This window comes from Salvelinus alpinus, chromosome 34 (genome assembly GCF_045679555.1).
Source record: "Salvelinus alpinus chromosome 34, SLU_Salpinus.1, whole genome shotgun sequence".
Lineage (NCBI taxonomy): Eukaryota > Metazoa > Chordata > Actinopteri > Salmoniformes > Salmonidae > Salvelinus > Salvelinus alpinus.
The window spans coordinates 23,208,541-23,228,209 of NC_092119.1; the positions used below are offsets into that span (position 1 = coordinate 23,208,541).

A 19,669-nucleotide genomic window follows, 5' to 3' on the forward strand; every position below is an offset into this window, starting at 1 on the left:
GTAGTGTCCCAATGAGTGACAGAACATTTAGCCATTCATGGCGCAACAAGAGAACATTGCCAACCCCTACGCTCCGTATTTTCCGCTGACTGGCCCACCACCACAGAAAGCACTGAGCTAGGCTGAAACACCTGTATTTTGGAGATGCCTTACTCAAGAAAACAAAAAAAGAGACCATGTTTGTATATGGCTTTATTAAATCCAATTTTGTATTTAATTGTTTTGTTTGCAAACTGATATGTGACATGTATTAATGCTAAACCACCTGCCCTGAATGACAAGTCGCCACTGTCTATGATCGTATAGGCATCACAATTTCTCCTGGATTACTTACAGTTCACCCAAGGTCAACAATGTGACCGGAAAGCAAAGCTAGCGAAGTGAAACTGTTCTGGAAGTCAAATCTCATAATTTCCTGAATCAGAAATCCAATTATGTTAATCACAGGTTTGGAAATAATGGTGGTTGTGGACTTTAAGAGACACATGGGAATGGAGTCACAGACGATACACTTGATAAGAAACAATTTCACAAAAGTAGCTTAATTTTCTTCAGTGATATTTATTCCCAGAAAGGCACTCACTACATTTGCTGCAATGTTTGCACAAATAAATTGTTAACAACAAAAAAGACTGAGCAAAGACAATCCACTCTGGTTCTTAGAAAGGTCATTGTCATGGTAAGCCATTTTTTTAGAGGTTACAAACAGTAGTTATTCATTATCAGGACTACATGCTTTGCAATCAATGCAATATTTTTGGTTGTGGTTTTGATATGATGAGTGAGCCTAAGTCCCTACAGCAACAGCTCCTTCTTTGACTATGCAGAAGACCACAGGGACCAAAGACAGAATTCAATGTTCCAAATACTAAAAATCGAATAATAATTTGTTACATCATGAATTAGAAAAATCTGCTTTAATCCGAATCTCAGCGGGGAGGCTACCTCATTCATACCAAAAAACATTCTGTAATTGTATTTGACAGAGTAAAGTTTGTATAGCCACCATTCAAAAAGTGTTTCTGATTACTAGACCTCCATTCTGTAATAGGGCAAAATAAAAATGAACAAAAAATATAAATAGCAAATTGGAACAAATTGACAAACATTTCATTGAGTAAAACCTCAGGAAGTACATCAATGAGACAAAGACATAGCAGAGGACCAAAAACATTGATCTGTGAAGTGAATACAGCCCATAGGGTAAGTTCCTTTCTTTGTCTGGGTGAATGCAATGCATCGTTTGATTGTGTGAGGGGAAAACACCAACACATACAGTGCACAGCATATGGTGTGGACAAGAAAAATCATATTCCATTTACTGTGAAAGAAAACATTAAACTGCAGGAATGGATACTATAGTACATACATAAATATGCTGTGTAAAATAATTCAGAATCAAATAATCTTCAAGCAAAGAACAAAGTAACAATGTCATACTAATAAATGATTCTTATGATGTACAGAAATGAATTGAGTTCAATGGCCATCAAAACCTCATAAGTAAAAATAGTTTCAATTGAATTGTTTTTAAACCCCAGCCCTTAAAATCCCTTCATTTTCTAGATGTTCCACTTAAACAGTACTAAATGTTAATGCAGTACATTTCATTTGGTTGAAATTACAACAGGACAGCTGGCCCTGAACTTTAAAGTTTCTATACTTCACATTGACAGCTTTAGAACACCAATTTAGTGTCAAAACCATACACAATCAGAGGGTTTTGTTATAAAAGATTAGTAGATTATCCTAGGGCTACATTTCATAACCAATGTACGAATAATTGTACACATCATTTCAGTAAATGCACAAATTGTATATCGATCCAGTTCCCCCTCAAGTCATATTTGTTAGGCAGCCTGGGCTAAAAATAGCTGGTGTGGAATTAATAATAATAAGTGAAGATTTATATAGTTGGTGCAAATTTCATTGGGATGGTGAAACACTAGTTCACTGGGTTACTTGCTTACATAAGCCTCAGGTAACAAAGAGAAGATATATCCCACGTTGCGTCTTTTTTGTTGGATATTGATGCGGGTGGGGTGGGGCTGGGTAGCAAGTGGGTGTTACTTTAAAAAGGAAAGGAGATTCTGGTAGGTCCAGTACTATCCAAGAGAAAAGAGGTCTTCACCAAATTAGACCATAGCCTCGGTCTCTTTTCTCTCCACTTTTTGGCAACATTAGTCTTTACATTGCTAGGGCACAGTGACTTATTTTGAACAGAACGGTCCCATTTACTCAGAACAGTCTAAGCATAGAAAAAACAGCAAGGCGCATTTTGAGACATAAAAAAATGCTTCTTCTCTCTCACTCAGTCTCTGTATCTGCACACTCTAGCTGGGACTCAAGCTCTCTTCCTTCCAACATTCTATCGTTCTCCCTCTCTTTGGCCTGAGCCAGTACAAAACCGTTCAGTTTAATGCGCTCATCTGGGTATTCCAAATTTGTCCAGCTGGTGTTGCCCTTCCTCCTCTCGCCCCCTTCCTCCTCCTTCACCTCCTCCATGTCCTCCTCCCTCTTCTCCATTGCCTCGCAAGCTCTCCGCACATCATCGGGAATGTTACTCTTCAGGTCACGGTTCTTGTGTCTCTTGGTTAGCTTGGTGAGGGAGCGGAAGCGGAGGTTGAAGAGCTTATCGTCCTCTGATGAGGCCTGCTGGGTCTGCTCGCTGCCTCTCCGCTGCTCATAACAAAGCTCCCCTGCCCCTCGCAACCTCAAGTTATTCAGCTTGGTGTCAATGCTCTCCTGGGAGGAGGTCTTGAAGCGGCCCTGGTCCAGGCTGACAAACACGGCCCTCTTCTCTGGGGAGAGCATGTCCAGCGAGTGGGTCCTCTGCTCCAGGCCCAGCTGCCTGCGCTCCATGCTGCGGATGGTGGCGGCCCGCTGCAACCTGTCGTGGATCTCCACACTCAGCCGCCGACGCGTCTCCCGGAACTCGGCCTGCACATTGGCCGTCCACTCAGCGGCGTGGACCTTGAACTCCCCCACCTGAAATCACACAAAGATGGAGATTGAGGCATGAGGGTGGGGGGTGTGTGCTTTGTAAATCTAATTGATTGGATCTTGTACAAATTCCCCCTCAGACAAAAGCAATGCTCCTTCCATAGAAAGTCAATATCACAGTATCCATCTATACTGTACTTACAGATCAATAGCTCAGTAAGCTCACTATTCACTCATCAGCCTAAACACTACCCACCGGACAAACACTGGTTGAATCAACGTTGTTTTCACGTCATTTCAACAAAAACATTTAATGTGACTGATGTTGAATCGATGTGGAAAACTGATTGGATTTTAAAAAGTCATCAACATAAGGTCATTTCATATTTTTTTTCACAACATTTAACCTACAGTAAATACGGTGACATGGTGGTTGAATTCACGTTAGTTGACAACTCAACCAAATGTTAATCAAAACTAGACGTTGGGTGGCGCAGTGGTCTAGGGCACGGCATCGCAGCGCTAGCTGCGCCACCAGAGTCTCTGGGTTCGCTCCCAGGCTCTGTCGCAGCCGGCCGCGACCGGGAGGTCCGTGGGGCGACGCACAATTGGCCTAGCGTCGTCCGGGTTAGGGAGGGTTTGGCCGGTAGGGATATCCTTGTCTCATCGCGCTCCAGCGACTCCATGACATAATAACAAAACAGACACTGAAGGAAGGCAGGGGAGGGAAAGAGTGACCTTTTAGTTTCCACCGCTTTAGATAATGTAATGACAGGCACTGTAATTGAATGAGCAGCACCCACCTCCTCTTTGGTCTTTTTAGAAAGCACTCTGAGCCAGTCTCCGATCATGCTCAGGACCGCAGCGAAGTAGGCCAGACCCACCAGGATCCAGAACCAGACCAGGGGCTTGTACCACTTCATGTACTTGATCTTCCGATCCCCACCTGGGACAACAGTGGAAGAGTTGTTACATTGGATGCCAACTACTGGATGATCTACGTATATACATTGATGCCTGCTACTGGCAAATTATTGTCAACAATAAAAAATGTAGCACAAAAAAAAACATTTTAATTAAAGCCAGATTAGTAGGACCAGGGAGGCAGAAAGTTTCAGTTTGACAAACACAAAGTTTGTAATTGGGTTTTGAATTCTTTTGGATTAGTCTTTCTCTAATATTCCCCTAGATAAGATTGTCTGAGTTATAATTACAGACAGTCAATTATAGCATCATTATTCATGGGATTATCAAATGCAATGACGACACAACAAAACACAAGTACATAACCTCTTGGGTTGATGGAGACTCCATTAGCTAATTTCATAGAGATAATCTAATTTCATATTACGTGGATTGAATGCAAATGCGAGAAAAGAGAAAATGGTGAGTAGAAACAGAGAACTAAACAAATGTATGTCTAAGGCACAGTAAACCTGTTACAACACTATCATACCTGCCACATAGTCCCCGATGCCAACCGTTGTTAGCGTGATGACAACAAAGTAGAGAGCATCCAGAGTCGTCCATCCCTCGATATGTTTGAAAATCACCGCTGGGACACCGACGAAGACTATGCACCCGGCCAGGATGAAGAGTATGGTGGAGGTAACTCTGATTTTGGTCTGGCTTATTTGTTTCTGTTTTTGCTTCAGGACAAAAATGACATTGGTCAGAGGTGAACGGTAAGTCAACAAGAACTCAAAAGATATAACTGTTTACTAAATACATATTAACTACATTTCCCGCTGAAAGACACAGTATGTTTGAGGATAATTAGTTTAGTCAATGGCCCTATGCATCAATATCCATTAGCCAAATCACTCCAGAGACCAAAGTGAAAAGCATTCAAAACCACTCTCCATTAATCCAGTAGGAAAAGCCTGATTCACAAATTCCCCCTTTGTCACAGAAACTCAGAATAGGAGTGCTGATTTAGGATCAGTTTAAGCTTTTAGATCACAATAAATATGATTATATGGACAGGGATCAGCAGTCCTACTCTGAGACATTTGATACATACAGCCTGCTCACAGAATCTCAATCAGGTCCTGGCCCTCTACCTTCTCAGTCTCCATACTCCATCAAACACCTCTGCCCTCACTACAAAGAGCACATCATAATCTCAGCCCCAGCTAGCCTGACTCATGTGTTAACTCCTTGGGGGGGAACAAGAGTTCAAATCCATTCACTGAGCCTGGCCTAATACCTGGATAACAGACGTATAGCCTTTACAGGGATAACTGTATCAAAGCCATTGTGCCGTTTACAGTGAATAGGGTCATTATGGGGTGGAGGTAACATGCTTGGTTTTCACTGTGGGAAGCATATTTCCTCTTTAGAGTCAATGGAACATTTTATGTTATTATAGTTACTGCTCGGTTACATAGCAGGCGCCAAATACTCATTTTCAAATACCCTTTTCTTCACCAAATAATTCATCAAACATGGTGTGTCTAAATTAATTTAACAGTCTGATCGAAAGTTGCTTATAGTTAACTTGAATCACCTCTTAAAGCATCATGTGCTCATCTGCAGTTTCAGTAAATCCCCATGTACATAACCTTAAATTCTCAAGTAATCCAACCTACCCTGTATATCTTCTCCACCCTCAAAACGCTCTTGACAAATATGGTCCCCAGCTGGTCTCCGATGCCAGCCAGGAGGAACCCAAACAGTGGGATGCCAAATAAGGAGTACAGGATGCAGAAGATCTTCCCTCCTCCGTACTGGGAGCTATGTTCCCGTAACCTGTCACAGTGGTGTTTTGTTATGCAAGGCCTGTGTTATGTTCCAGGAGTTGGAGGTTAGAGGTAAATAAACACCAAGAGAGGAAATAATCAGGTTGGACTCGGAGAACATGACATTAATTACAACCTGCAGTGAATGGAGAGATTGAACATGGGCGGGGATGACTAGAGCACAGCTTAATCTGAACCAGCACGGTGGGATGTGTGTCCCTATCCACAGTGAGAGAAGCAGAGTAATTGTATAAACAGATTAAATGGTATTCATATGTTCTGCTAAAAACACACCCTAGTGACACTGTTCCTTCCCACCTCCTGATAGAAAGCTATTATCATCAGTAAATGATGTACTGTGAAGACACTGTGAGACTTGAACAGTAAACATGCACACACACACACACACACATTAGCATGAAGTACATCCTGTGAACGATGCATTCTTTTTCCAGTCTTTCTTTTATCCATTTCCCTGCTAGCACACATTGCATTACAGTTGTGTAACGTTGACAGAGCTGCACTTGAAGTACATTGAGTCACAGCACCTGTAGGTTACCTCATAGCCTACACGTCAAAGTAGACTAGTACTATTGCTTTATTGTACTCAGTTAATCAGAGGAGCAAGTTACGAGTTAATAGGTTTGGTGGTGGAGGATACCTATCGTTGTGATCACGGTCCCAGCGAAGAAGAAGGCACTTCCCAGGTCCCAGTGACTGGAGTTGTAAAATGTGTCGATCGGACTGACTCCTGCACTGACAGCGTCTATGGCATGCTGGGAAAGAGGAAGAGAGAAACAGACAGAGCATAGAGTTAGTTATCTTAACTGGTACATAGCATACAGTTCGACGTGTAGTTTATCTACTTAAACATACAAATGAAGAACAAAATTAACCCAGAACCAAACACATTTGGTTGATATCTTGGCAGCAATGGATAACCTTTTGTCTTTCAACACATGCTAGACAGTAAAGAGGACAGTACCAAACAACCCCTCAGACGATGTAAAGACAAAACCATAGGCCTAACACCTGTCTGACTGCATTTAATAGCCGATATAAACTCATCATACACACCATTGGTTATTTAATGCATGTGAGAGCAGATGACTGATGATGGTCCCAACTGTGACTATCTCTTCAGATGAACCTGGAAGGTCACCAGTGGTGGGAGGACAGAGGGAGTGATAAGAGAGAGGGAGGGGAGGGAAGGAAGGATGGAAGGGAGAGGCTGTGAAGCAGGACAGGGTGTGATGGTGATCAGTGTTCTCCACAGTCCACATGGTTAGCTGTGTGCTTGTGGCGTGCAAGGCATGCAGTAGCAGGGGTCTGGCCAGGTGTGTGAGACTCAGTCAGCCAATCTAAAGGGTTGGGTAAACACTGTTAGGGTACATCCCTAAGGATCTGGTGGGGAGGGATCACTTCCTTTGTAATGATTACTATCAGGACATCATGGGCTTTGTTTTTACTGAGTGTTAAATGATAGATGGCTGCATGCCAAACAGCTGATTAGTCCATAATATCTTGTGTAGTGTGTACATAAACAAAGGAACATTTCACAGTCAATACTCACAACATACAACTCCATTCTTAGCACATCCTTACATGAATGCCAACTTCTTCTACTACAAAGACTGTTAAAATGTCTGGTGGTTTGTTGTGCGTGTGTGACCTTGCTTAAAATACTAGTGTTTGTTCCACTTCCTTTGGTATTTCATCCTACATGCACAGAACGTCTGTGAAAACTGTCACCTACCGGAAGACTTTTATCTCTTCGATCTTATATGGTCTTTTCTGCTTTAAAAAAAATCACAGGCTCGTCCACCGAGGCAGGACATTAACATTAAAGAACTGCAGTCTCCTATTGCCTCGCACACTCAACGAAGACTCTCCTTAATCTGTACTCTAGTTTCCAAAAATGCAGTACAATATCACATTTTTCTCCATCATATAATGACAATGTTTATGTGCGGTATACAATAAGGACTTATTGTATAAATTGAAAATGAATTAATATTTCCCTGAGGACCTTTAATTAGGGATAGGGGGCAGCATTTGTAAGTTTGGATGAATGAGGTGCCCAAAGTAAACAGCCTGTTACTCAGGCCCAGAAGCTAGGATATGCATAATATTGGTAGTATTGGATAGAAAACACTCTATAGTATACAAAACTGTTAACATAATGCCTTTGAGTACAACAGAACTGATATAGCAGGTGAAACATTTAACTTCTCTAGGGTATGTGGGACGGTAGCGTCCCACCTCGTCAACAGCCAGTGAAACTGCAGGGCGCCAAATTGAAAACAACAGAAATCCCATAATTTAAATTCCTCAAACATACAAGTATTTTACACCATTTTAAAGCTACACTTGTTGTAAATCCAGCCAAAGTGTCCAATTTCAAAAAGGTTTTACGACGAAAGCACACCAAACGATTATGTTAGGTATGAGCCAAGTCACAGAAAAAGACAGCAATTTTTCCAGCTAAAGAGAGCAGTAACAAAAAGCAGAAATAGAGATATAATTAATCACTAACCTTTGATGATCTTCATCAGATGACACTCATAGGGCTTCATGTTACACAATACATGTATTTTTTGTTCGGTAAAGTTCATATTTATATCCAAAAATCTGAGTTTAGGCAAGACGCTACTGTCTCACTTGGCAAAAAGCCTGAGAAAATGCAGAGCGCCATATTACTATGAAAATTACTATAAAATCAAACTTTCATTAAATCACACATGAAAGATACCAAATTAAAGCTACACTGGTTGTGAATCCAGCCAATATGTCAGAATTCAAATAGGCTTTTCGGCGAAAGCATACGATGCTATTATCTGAGTATAGCACAATAGTAAACAAAGAGAGAAGCATATTTCAACCCTGCAGGCGCGACACAGAACGCAGAAATAAAAATATAATTCATGCCTTACCTTTGACGAGCTTCTGTTGTTGGCACTCCAATATCCCATAAACATCACAAATGGTCCTTTTGTTCGATTAATTCCGTCGATATATATCCAAAATGTCCATTTATTTGGCGTGTTTGATCCAGAAAAACACAGGTTCCAACTTGCTCAAACGTGACGACAAAATATCTCAAAGGTTACCTGTAAACTTTGCCAAAAAATTTCAAACTACTTTTGTAATACAACTTTAGGTATTTTTTAACGTTAATAATCGATAAAATTGAAGACGGGATGATCTGTGTTCAATACAGGATTAAAACCAAATGTAGCATGCCTTCTGGACATGCGCTTCAATCAAACAGCACACCTAGAGTGACTCGACTTCAAGATGGCCGTATTTCTTCATTACACAAAGGAATAGACTCAACCAAATTCTCAGGACTGTTGACATCCAGTGGAAGCCGTAGGAACTGCAAGCAATTCGCTTAGAAATCTGGTTTCCCAATGAAAACTCATTGAAAAGAGAGTGACCTAAAAAAAAAGAATCTGAATGGTTTGTCCTCGGGGTTTCGCCTGCTAAATAAGTTCTGTTATACTCACAGACATGATTCAAACAGTTTTAGAAACTTCAGAGTGTTTTCTATCAAAATCTACTAATAATATGCATATCTTATCTCCTGGGGATGAGTAGCTGGCAGTTGAATTTGGGTATGCTTTCATCCAAACGTGAAAATGCTGCCCCCTACCCTAGAGAAGTTAAAATGCCTGTCTATGGGGAAATCAATGGAATACCTCCCAGATTGCAGTTCCTAGGGCTTCCAGCAGATGTCAACAGTCTTTAGAAAGAGTTTCATGATTGTTTTTTGAAAAATGAGCTAGAATTTGTAGTTTTTCAAGGTGGCTCCCATTTTGGCTGTAGTGTTGTGGCGCGCGTCGGTGAGGGTGCGCACTTCATTATTTATCTCCGGTAATGAACATACTATTCTCCGTCTTAAATGTTATCGTTTATTTACATATTTGGGTACCTGAGTATTGATTAGAAACGTTGTTTGACTTGTTTGGACGAAGTTTATTGCTAACTTCCGGGAAACCGGTGGATTACTGAGTCAAGCGCGCCAACTAAACTGACTTTTTTGGTATATAAAGAAGGACTTTATCGAACAAAAGGACCATTTGTTATGTAGCTTGTGATTGCAAACAGAGGAACATCTTCAAAGGTAAGTGATTTATTTTATCGCTATTTCTGACTTCCGTGACGCCTCTGCTTGGTTGGAAAATGTTGGTAATGCTTTTGTATGCGGAGCGCTGTCCTCAGATAATTGCATGGTGTGCTTTCACCGTAAAGCCTTTTTGAAATCTGACAAAGAGGCTGGATTAACAAGAAGTTAAGCTTTTAAACGATGTAAGACACTTGTATTTTCATGAATGTTTAATATTACGAATTTTGTATTTTGAATTTCGCTCTCAGCAATTTCACCGGATGTTGGCCAGCCCAAAGAGTTTTAACTGCCTTAGAATAAACGGCAGTTCTGCTGAAGTAGTGCCATTTCAGGGGAGGGAATCGTGGATTAGAATGAGCATTCAAATTAAATTGCCTCAGCACTTGTAGCCTTCTTGACGGGAATATACAAATACAAGATCAAGACACGCCTGCTTAGTGAACACCTCCTCACTTGTCCTTCATGCTGTCAAGTGGTGGTGATGTGTACTCCCTCATGAAGTATGGATATATCTACCCTCCTGTCACATATACGGAGCGAGATGGACTGAACCGCATATCTTCAGCAAAGGAGCATTACTTTCTACACATCACTGAACATGCCCTCTCATATACACTGAGTATACAAAACGTTAAGGACTCTGCTCTTTCAATGACAGACTTACCAGGTGAAAGCTATGATCCCTTATTGATGTCACTTGTTAAATCCACTTCAATCAGTGCAGATGAAGGGGAGGAGACAGGCTAAAGAAGGATTTTTAAGCCTTGAGACAATTGAAATATGGATTGTATACGTGCCATTCAAGTGCCTTTGAACGGGGTATGGTAGTAGGTGCCAAGTGCACCAAATTGTGTCAAGAACTGCAACACTGCTGGGTTTTTCACACTCAATAGTTTCCCATGTGTATCAAGAATGGTCCACCACCCAAAGGACAGCCAGCCAATTTGACACAACTGTTGGCATTGGAGTCAACATGTCCAGCATCCCTGTGTAACTCTTTCGATATCTTCCAACTTGAGGCTGTTCTAAGGGCAAAAGAGGGGGGTGGGGGGTGCAACTCAATATTAGGAAGGTGCTTCTAATGTTGGTATTAAAAAGTAGGACATCAAGTACGGTGTGTGTATCTAATTGGGCTGATTTCAGTATTAGAAACAGCCATAATCTGTTATTTTATAAACCTGATTACCTGGATTGGTTGAATACGGCCGTCGGTTTTGATAGCATGATAGAACATGCTGTTTTCAGGCATACGTGTACTGTTTTCCAATGAATCTGGAAATCACCTATACAGTTAACTGCTAAAATAAAGGAAACAACATAAAGTGTCTTAATAGGAGGCTTATGGTATTGTTTTCATGCTCATCAACCCATTCAGTGACCACTCGTTCCCTGTGGATGGGGGCATTGTCATCCAATGGGGGCATAGCCATGGAAGCCAAAATAATGGCCTGCCCAGCATTTTATACATCACCCTAAGCATGATGGGTTGTTAATTGCTTAATTAAATCAGGAAACACACCTGTGGATGGTGGCAAATGTTTTACCTTTAAACTTGGACAAAACAGAGATGCTAGTTCTAGGTCCCAAGAAACAAAGAAATCTGCTGTTTGATCTGAGAAATAATCGTAATGGTTGTACAGTCGTCTCAAATAAAACTGTGAAGGACCTCATGTTACTCTGGAACCTGATCGGTCTTTTGACAAACTTATCAAGAATATTTCAAGGGCAGCTTTTTTCCATCTTCTTAACACTGCAAAAATCTGAACCGTTTTGTCCAAAAATGATGCTGAAAAGCTAATCGATGCTTTTATCACTTCTAGATTAGACTACTGCAATTCTCTACTCTCCGGCTTCCCAGATAAAGCACTAAATAAGCTTCCGTTAGTGCTAAATATGGCTACTAGATTCTTAACTAGAGCCAAAAATGTAATCATATTACTCCAATGCTAGCCTCTCTACATTGGCTTCCTGTTAAGGCCTGATTTCAAGGTTTTACTACTAACCTACAAAGCATTACATTGACTTGTTCCTACCTATCTCTCTGATTTGGTCCTGCTGTACATACCTACATGTACGCTAAGGTCACAAGACGCAGGCCTCCTTATTGTCCTACAATTTCTAAGCAAACAGCTGGAGGCAGGGCTTTCTCCTATAGAGCTCAATTTTTATGGAATGGTCTGCCTATTCATGTGAGAGACGTAGACTCAGTCTTTACTGAAGACTCCTTTCTTCAGTAGGCCCTATGATCGGGTGTAGTCTGGCCCAGGAGTGCAAGGTGAACGGCAATGCACTGGAGTGACGAACCGTCCTTAATGTCTCTGCCTGGCCAGCTCCCCTCTCTCCACTGGTATTCTCTGCCTCTATTACGGGGGCTGACTTACTGGCGCTATCCCATGACTTCCCTAGGAAGGGTGCGTCACGTCGTTCCAGGCTTGAGTCACTGACGTGATCTTCCTGTCCAGTTTTGCACCCCCTCGGACTCGTTCGAGCGGGGTCTCCACTCTCTATCTATCTCGCTCTCTCTCAAAGCCAACTAAGATTTCCTCCTGAGGTGCTGACATGTTGTACCCTCTACAACCACTGTGGTTGTTATTCAACCCTTTTTAGAGTTAATTGCAGCCCAACTAAATGCTTCACAGAGTTCAAGTAACAGACCCATCTCAACATCAACTGTTCAGAGGAGACGACGTGAATCAGGCCTTCATGGTCGAATTGCTGCAAAGAAACCACTACTGATTTATTTAGAATTCAAGGCACACATACCCAGCATGGCTACCACAGCATTCTGCAGTGATACGCCAATCTTTTTTTGCGCTTAGTGGGACTATGAATTCTAAATAAATCACTGACAGTGTCACCAGCAAAGTACCCCCACACCATCACACCTCTTCCTCCTTGCTTCACGGTGGGAACCACATATTCAGAGAACATCCGTTCACCTACTCTGCGTCTCACAAAGACATGGCGGTTGGCACCAAAAATCTCAAATTTGCACTCATCAGACCAAAGGACAGATTTCCACCGGTGTAATGTCCATTGCTTGTGCAGCAATTTGACCATGAAGGCCTGATTCACGCAGTCTCCTCTGAACAGTTGATGTTGAGATGTGTCTGTTACTTGAACTCTGTGAAGCATTTATTTGGGATGCAATCTGAGGTGTAGTTAACTCTAAAAAGGGGACGCAGATTGGGGTTCCTTCTGAGAAGCCGGAGGCGAGCGAGGAAACTCCCAATGCCTTCCATTCTCCTTGCTAATTGTTAGAAAATAAAATTGATGACCTACTATTACGATTATCCTACCAACTGGACATTAAAAACTGTAACATCTTATGTTTCACCGAGACGTGGCTGAATTTAGAAATGGACAATATAGAGCTGGTGGTATTTTCCATGCACCGGCAGAACAGAGACGCTACCTCTGGTAAGACGAGGGGTGGGGGTGTGTGTCTTTGTCAATAACAGCTGGTGCGCGACGTGTAACATTAAAGAGGTCTCAAGGTATTGCTCACCTGAGGTAGAGTACCTTATGACAATCTACCAAGAGAGTTCTCATCTGTATTATTCGTAGCCGTCTATTTACCACCACAAAGCGAAGCTGGCACTAAGACTGCTCTCAACCAACTCAATAAGGCCTTAATGCAAAGAAGAAAATGCTCACCCAGAAGCGGCGCTCCTAGTGGCTGGATACTTTAATGCAGGCAAACTTAAATCAGTTTTACCAAATTTTTACTAGCATGTCACTTTATTTTTTTACATTTTACCTTTATTTAACTAGGCAAGTCAGTTAAGAACAAATTCTTATTTTCAGTGACGGCCTAGGAACAGCAGGTTAACTACCTTGTTCAGGGGAAGAACAACAGATTTTTACCTTGTCAGCTCGGGGATTTGATCTTGCAACCTTTTGGTTACTAGTCCAATGCTCTAACCACTAGGCTACCCTGCCTCCCCATATGCAACCAGGGGGAAAAAATCCTAGACCACCTTCACTCCACACACAGAGATGCATACAAAGCTCTCCCCCACCCTCCATTTGGCAAATCTGACCACAATTCTATCCTCCTGATTCCTGTTAACAAGCAAAAACTAAAGCAGGAAGAACCAGTGACTTGCTCAATACGGAAGTGGTCAAATGACGTGGATGCTAGACTACAGGACTGTTTTGCTAGCACAGACTGGAATATGTTCCGGGATTCATCCAATGGCATTGAGGAATACACCACCACAGTCATCGGCTTCATCAATAAGTGCATCGATGACGTTGTCCCCACAGTGACATATTGTACATGTACATGTACATGTTGTACATATCCCAACAAGAAGCCATGGATTACAGGCAACATCCGCATCGAGCTAAAGGCTAGAGCTGCCGCTTTCAAGGGGCAGGAGACTAATCTGGACGCTTATAGGAAATCCCACTATGCCCTCAGACGAACCATCAAACAAGCAAAGCATCAATACAGGATTAAGATTGAATCCTACTACACCAGCTCTGATGCTCGTCGGATGTGGCAGGGCTAGAAAACTATTACGGACTACAAAGTGGAAGCCAGACGCGAGCCTACCAGACGAGCTAAATGCCTTTTTATGCTCGCTTCGAGGCAAGCAACACTGAAGCATGCACGAGAGCACCAGCTGTTCTGGATAACTGTGTGATAACGCTCTCGATGTGGAGGCCAAACCTTTAAACAGGTCAACATTCACAAAGCCACTGTGCCAGACGGATTACCAGGACGTGTACTCAAATAATGCGCGGACCAACTGTCAAGTGTCTTCACTGACATTTTCAACCTCTCCCTGACCGAGTCTGTAATACCTACATGTTTCAAGCAGACCACCATAGTCCCTGTGACCAAGGAAGCGAAGGTTACCTGCCGAAATGATTACCGCCCTGTGGCACTCACGTCGGTAGCCATGAAGTGCTTTGAAAGGCTGGTCATGGCTCACATCGACAGCATCCTCCCGGACACCCTAGACACACTCCAATTCGCATACCGCCCCAACAGATCCACAGATGACGCAATCTCAATCGCACTCTATACCGTCCTTTGTCAACTGGACAAAAGGAACACCTATGTGAGAATGATGTTCATCAACTACAGCTCAGCGTTCAACACCATAGTGCCCACGAAGCTCATCACTAAGCTAAGGACTCTGGGACTAAACACCTCCCTCTGCAACTGGATCCTGGACTTCCTGACGGGCCCTCCCCAGGTGGTGAGGGTAGGTAGCAACACATCTGCCACGCTGATCCTCAACACGGGAGCTCCCCAGGGGTGCGTGGTCAGTCCCCTCCTGTACTCCCTGTTCACCCACGACTGCATGGCCAGGCACGACTCCAACACCATCATTAAGTTTGCAAACGACACAACAGTGGTAGGCCTGATCACCGACGACAACGACAGCCTATAGGGAGGAAGTCAGAGACCTGGCCGGGTGGTGTCAGAATAACAACCTATCCCTCAACGTAACCAAGACTAAGGAGATGATTGTGGACTACAGGAAATGGAGGACCGAGCACACCCCCATGCTTCAAGTTCCTTGGTGTCCACATCAACAACAAACTAGAATGGTCCAAACCCACCAAGACATTCATGAAGAGGCCACGACAAAGCCTATTCTCCCTCAGGAAACTAAAAGAATTTGGCATGGGTCCTGAGATCCTCAAAAGGTTAATCGATATTTTGGGTCCATGGTCAGGTTACTCCCCAAACCATAATCCCACTGAGAACTTGCGGTCAATCCTCAAGAGGCAGGTGGACAAACAAAAACCAACAAATTCTGACAAACTCCAAGCATTGATTATGCAAGAATGGGCTGCCATCAGTCAGGATGTGGCCCAGAAGTTCATTGACAGCATGCCAGGGTGGTTTGCAGAGGTCTTGAAAAAGAAGGGTCAACACTGCAAAGATTGACTCTTTGCATCAACTTCATGTAATTGTCAATAAAAGCCTTTGACACTTATGAAATGCTTGTAATTATACTTCAGTATTCCATAGTAACATCTGACGAAAATATCTAAAGACACTGAAGCTGCAAACTTTGTGGAAATTAATATTTGTGTCATTCTCAAAACTTTTGGCCACGACTGTATATATACTGAGATCATGTGACAGATCATGTGACACTTAGATTGCACACAGGTGGACTTTATTTAACTAATAATGTGACTTCTGAAGGCAATTGGTTGCACCATATCTTATTTAGGGGCTTCATAGGGGGGGGGGCGTCTGGGTTGGCGCCCCCCCTTGGTTTGTGCTGTGGTGGAGATCTTTGTGGGCTATACTCGGCGTTGTCTCAGGATTGTAAGTTGGTGGTTGAAGATATCCCTCTAGTGGTGCGGGGGCTGTGCTTTGGCAAAGTGGGTGGGGTTATATCCTTCCTGTTTGGCCCTGTCCGGGGGTATCATCGGATGGGGCCACAGTGTCTCCTGACCCCTCCTGTCTCAGCCTCCAGTATTTATGCTGCAGTAGTTTATGTGTCGGGGGGCTAGGGTCAGTTGGTTATATCTGGAGTACTTATCCTGTCTTATCCGGTGTCCTGTGTGAATTTAAGTATGCTCTCTCTAATTCTCTCCTCTCTTTCTTTCTCTCTCTCGGAGGACCTGAGCCCTAGGACCATGCGTCAGGACTACCGGGCATGATGACTCCTTGCTGTCCCCAGTCCACCTGGCCTTGCTGCTGTTCCAGTTTCAACTGTTCTGCCTGCGGCTATGGAACCCTGACCTGTCCACCGGACGTGCTACCTGTCCTAGACCTGCTGTTTTCAACTCTCTAGAGACCGCAGGAGCGGTAGAGATACTCTTAATGATCGGCTATGAAAAGCCAACTGACATTTACTCCTGATTATTATTTGACCATGCTGGTCATTTATGAACATTTGAACATCTTGGCCATGTTCTGTTATAATCTCCACCCCGGCACAGCCAGAAGAGGACTGGCCACCCCTCATAGCCTGGTTCCTCTCTAGGTTTCTTCCTAGGTTTTGGCCTTTCTAGGGAGTTTTTCCTAGCCACCGTGCTTCTACACCTGCATTGCTTGCTGTTTGGGGTTTTAGGCTGGGTTTCTGTACAACACTTCGAGATATTAGCTGATGTACGAAGGGCTATATAAAATAAACTTGATTTGATTTGATTCATAGCAAAGGGGGTGAATATACAGTGGGGCAAAAAAGTATTTAGTCAGCCACCAATTGTGCAAGTTCTCCCACTTAAAAAGATGAGAGAGGCCTGTAATTTTCATCATAGGTACACTTCAACTATGACAGACAAAATGAGAAAAAGAAATCCTGAAAATCACATTGTAGGATTTTTAATTTATTTATTTGCAAATTATGGTGGAAAATAAGTATTTGGTTAATAACAAAAGTTTCTCAATACTTTGTTATATACCCTTTGTTGGCAATGACAGAGGTCAAACGTTTTCTGTAAGTCTTCACAAGGTTTTCACACACTGTTGCTGGTATTTTGGCCCATTCCTCCATGCAGATCTCCTCTAGAGCAGTGATGTTTTGGGGCTGTTGCTGGGCAACACGGACTTTCAACTCCCTCCAAAGATTTTCTATGGGGTTGAGATCTGGAGACTGGCTAGGCCACTCCAGGACCTTGAAATGCTTCTTACGAAGCCACTCCTTCGTTGCCCGGGCGGTGTGTTTGGGATCATTGTCATGCTGAAAGACCCAGCCACGTTTCATCTTCAATGCCCTTGCTGATGGTAGGCTTTGTTACTTTGGTCCCAGCTCTCTGCAGGTCATTCACTAGGTCCCCCCGTGTGGTTCTGGGATTTTTGCTCACCGTTCTTGTGATCATTTTGACCCCACGGGCTGAGATCTTGCGTGGAGCCCCAGATCGAGGGAGATTATCAGTGGTCTTGTATGTCTTCCATTTCCTAATAATTGCTCCCACAGTTGATTTCTTCAAACCAAGCTGCTTACCTATTGCAGATTCAGTCTTCCCAGCCTGGTGCAGGTCTACAATTTTGTTTCTGGTGTCCTTTGACAGCTCTTTGGTCTTGGCCATAGTGGAGTTTGGAGTGTGACTGTTTGAGGTTGTGGACAGGTGTCTTTTATACTGATAACAAGTTCAAACAGGTGCCATTAATACAGGTAACGAGTGGAGGACAGAGGAGCCTCTTAAAGAAGAAGTTACAGGTCTGTGAGAGCTAGAAATCTTGCTTGTTTGTAGGTGACCAAATACTTATTTTCCACCATAATTTGCAAATAAATTGATTAAAAATCCTACAATGTGATTTTCTGGATTTTTTTTTCTCATTTTGTCTGTCATAGTTGAAGTGTACCTATGATGAAAATTACAGGCCTCTCTCATCTTTTTAAGTGGGAGAACTTGCACAATTGGTGGCTGACTAAATACTTTTTTGCCCCACTGTATATGCACGGACAACTTTTCCCTTCTTTAAAAAAAATTTTTTTTAAACATGTTTTTTTTCCATTTCACTTCACCAATTTTGACTATTTTGTGTATGGTCATTACATGAAATCCAAATAAAAATCAATTTTAATTCCAGGTTGTAAGGCAACAAAATAGGAAACATGTCAAGGGGGTGAATACTTTTGCAAGCCACTGTAACTAGGCTACTGAATCACCAAGACTTCTAGTTAAATTAATTATAAATACCTCCTCTCAGACAGCAAGAGTCTTCTAATGGCTTCATGATATATAGGCTACCCTTCAAATGACTACACACTGAAATACTGAAATAAAACAAACAATTAGCTAATTTCCAATGTCAGGCTGGGTCTGTAGCTCTATTTGGCATATCCCATATCCCATAAGCTAGCTGGCTAGCTTGTAAAGTGGCAAATTAAAGTAGCCTAGCTTTTATTGTTAGTTAGCTTACAAACGTGCTCAAATTCGAATAACGTTTCAATTTATTTATCTATCCTATAGTTTATCATATGACTTTGGCTTCATATATTTGTTCAACCATGTCCTCAAGTTATCATGCTGGAATTGATTATTTTTTTAATTAGAATGGCAGTTAAATTTATAATTTACCAAAAGGTTTTATAGATGGGGTGAAAGGCCGTACCCATTCACTAACATGATCCTAAGCGGGACAGCACGAAATGAGACGCAGAGACGTGACTGTATTGGGTGTTTTTCTTTCAACTCTCCCCTAAACAAACAAACATCAAAAAAACGACCAGTTGGTACTAAACGCCAAACCAACAGCTTGAGCCGAACCTATAACAGAGAATCATAGTGCTGTGGAATTCGTAATCATTCTGCCTCTTTTTGCTCTTCAGTCAGGTCCTTAAGAGAGCACCAACAACAATTAGTCAATTGCCCTCAGGTGAGCTCATCAGTAGTGGCTGTACTGCGGCCCACCTCCAGGAGAGGGCGCAGTCGGACCACTTCATCTGGCTGATCCCTCACAATGGGTTAGCTGACAAAGTCAGGAAAACGATGTGCACGCTTCAATGGGGCAGAAGTCCTTGGGTTGTTGTGATACTGGATGGACATATACATGTAGCTACCAACAATGACAAGACAACTGCCATGTGGGGAATCGTAAGTCACTCATTTCAGCTAGTTCCGTCTTGTTATTGATACCATGTCTTGTTTTGAGGTGTTTTGACTGATTTCATGTCATTGTTAATATGGCTCAAATTCGCTAGCCAGCTAACCAAAAACTGTAACAATATATTTGAGAGACAAGTGCTCATTCATGTTTTTAATAAAACATTGGAGACTAATTATAGTTTACATGTAGTCAACAATCTAAGCCAGTGATCACCGACTGGTCGATCTCCAAGGCATTTCTAGTCGATCATCAAACACTTATGTAAAAAACAACTATGATAAAGCCTTACTTCCTATTTTTTTTATTTGTTTCAGCACA

The 19,669-nt window shown here is 42.4% G+C and overlaps 1 pseudogene; it reads right to left on the reverse strand.

The window, feature by feature from the left end:
• Positions 1-2,178: 2,178 nt before the first annotated feature.
• Positions 2,179-19,669, reverse strand: part of LOC139563767 (potassium channel subfamily K member 10-like) — a 40,363-nt pseudogene continuing 22,872 nt past the window's right edge.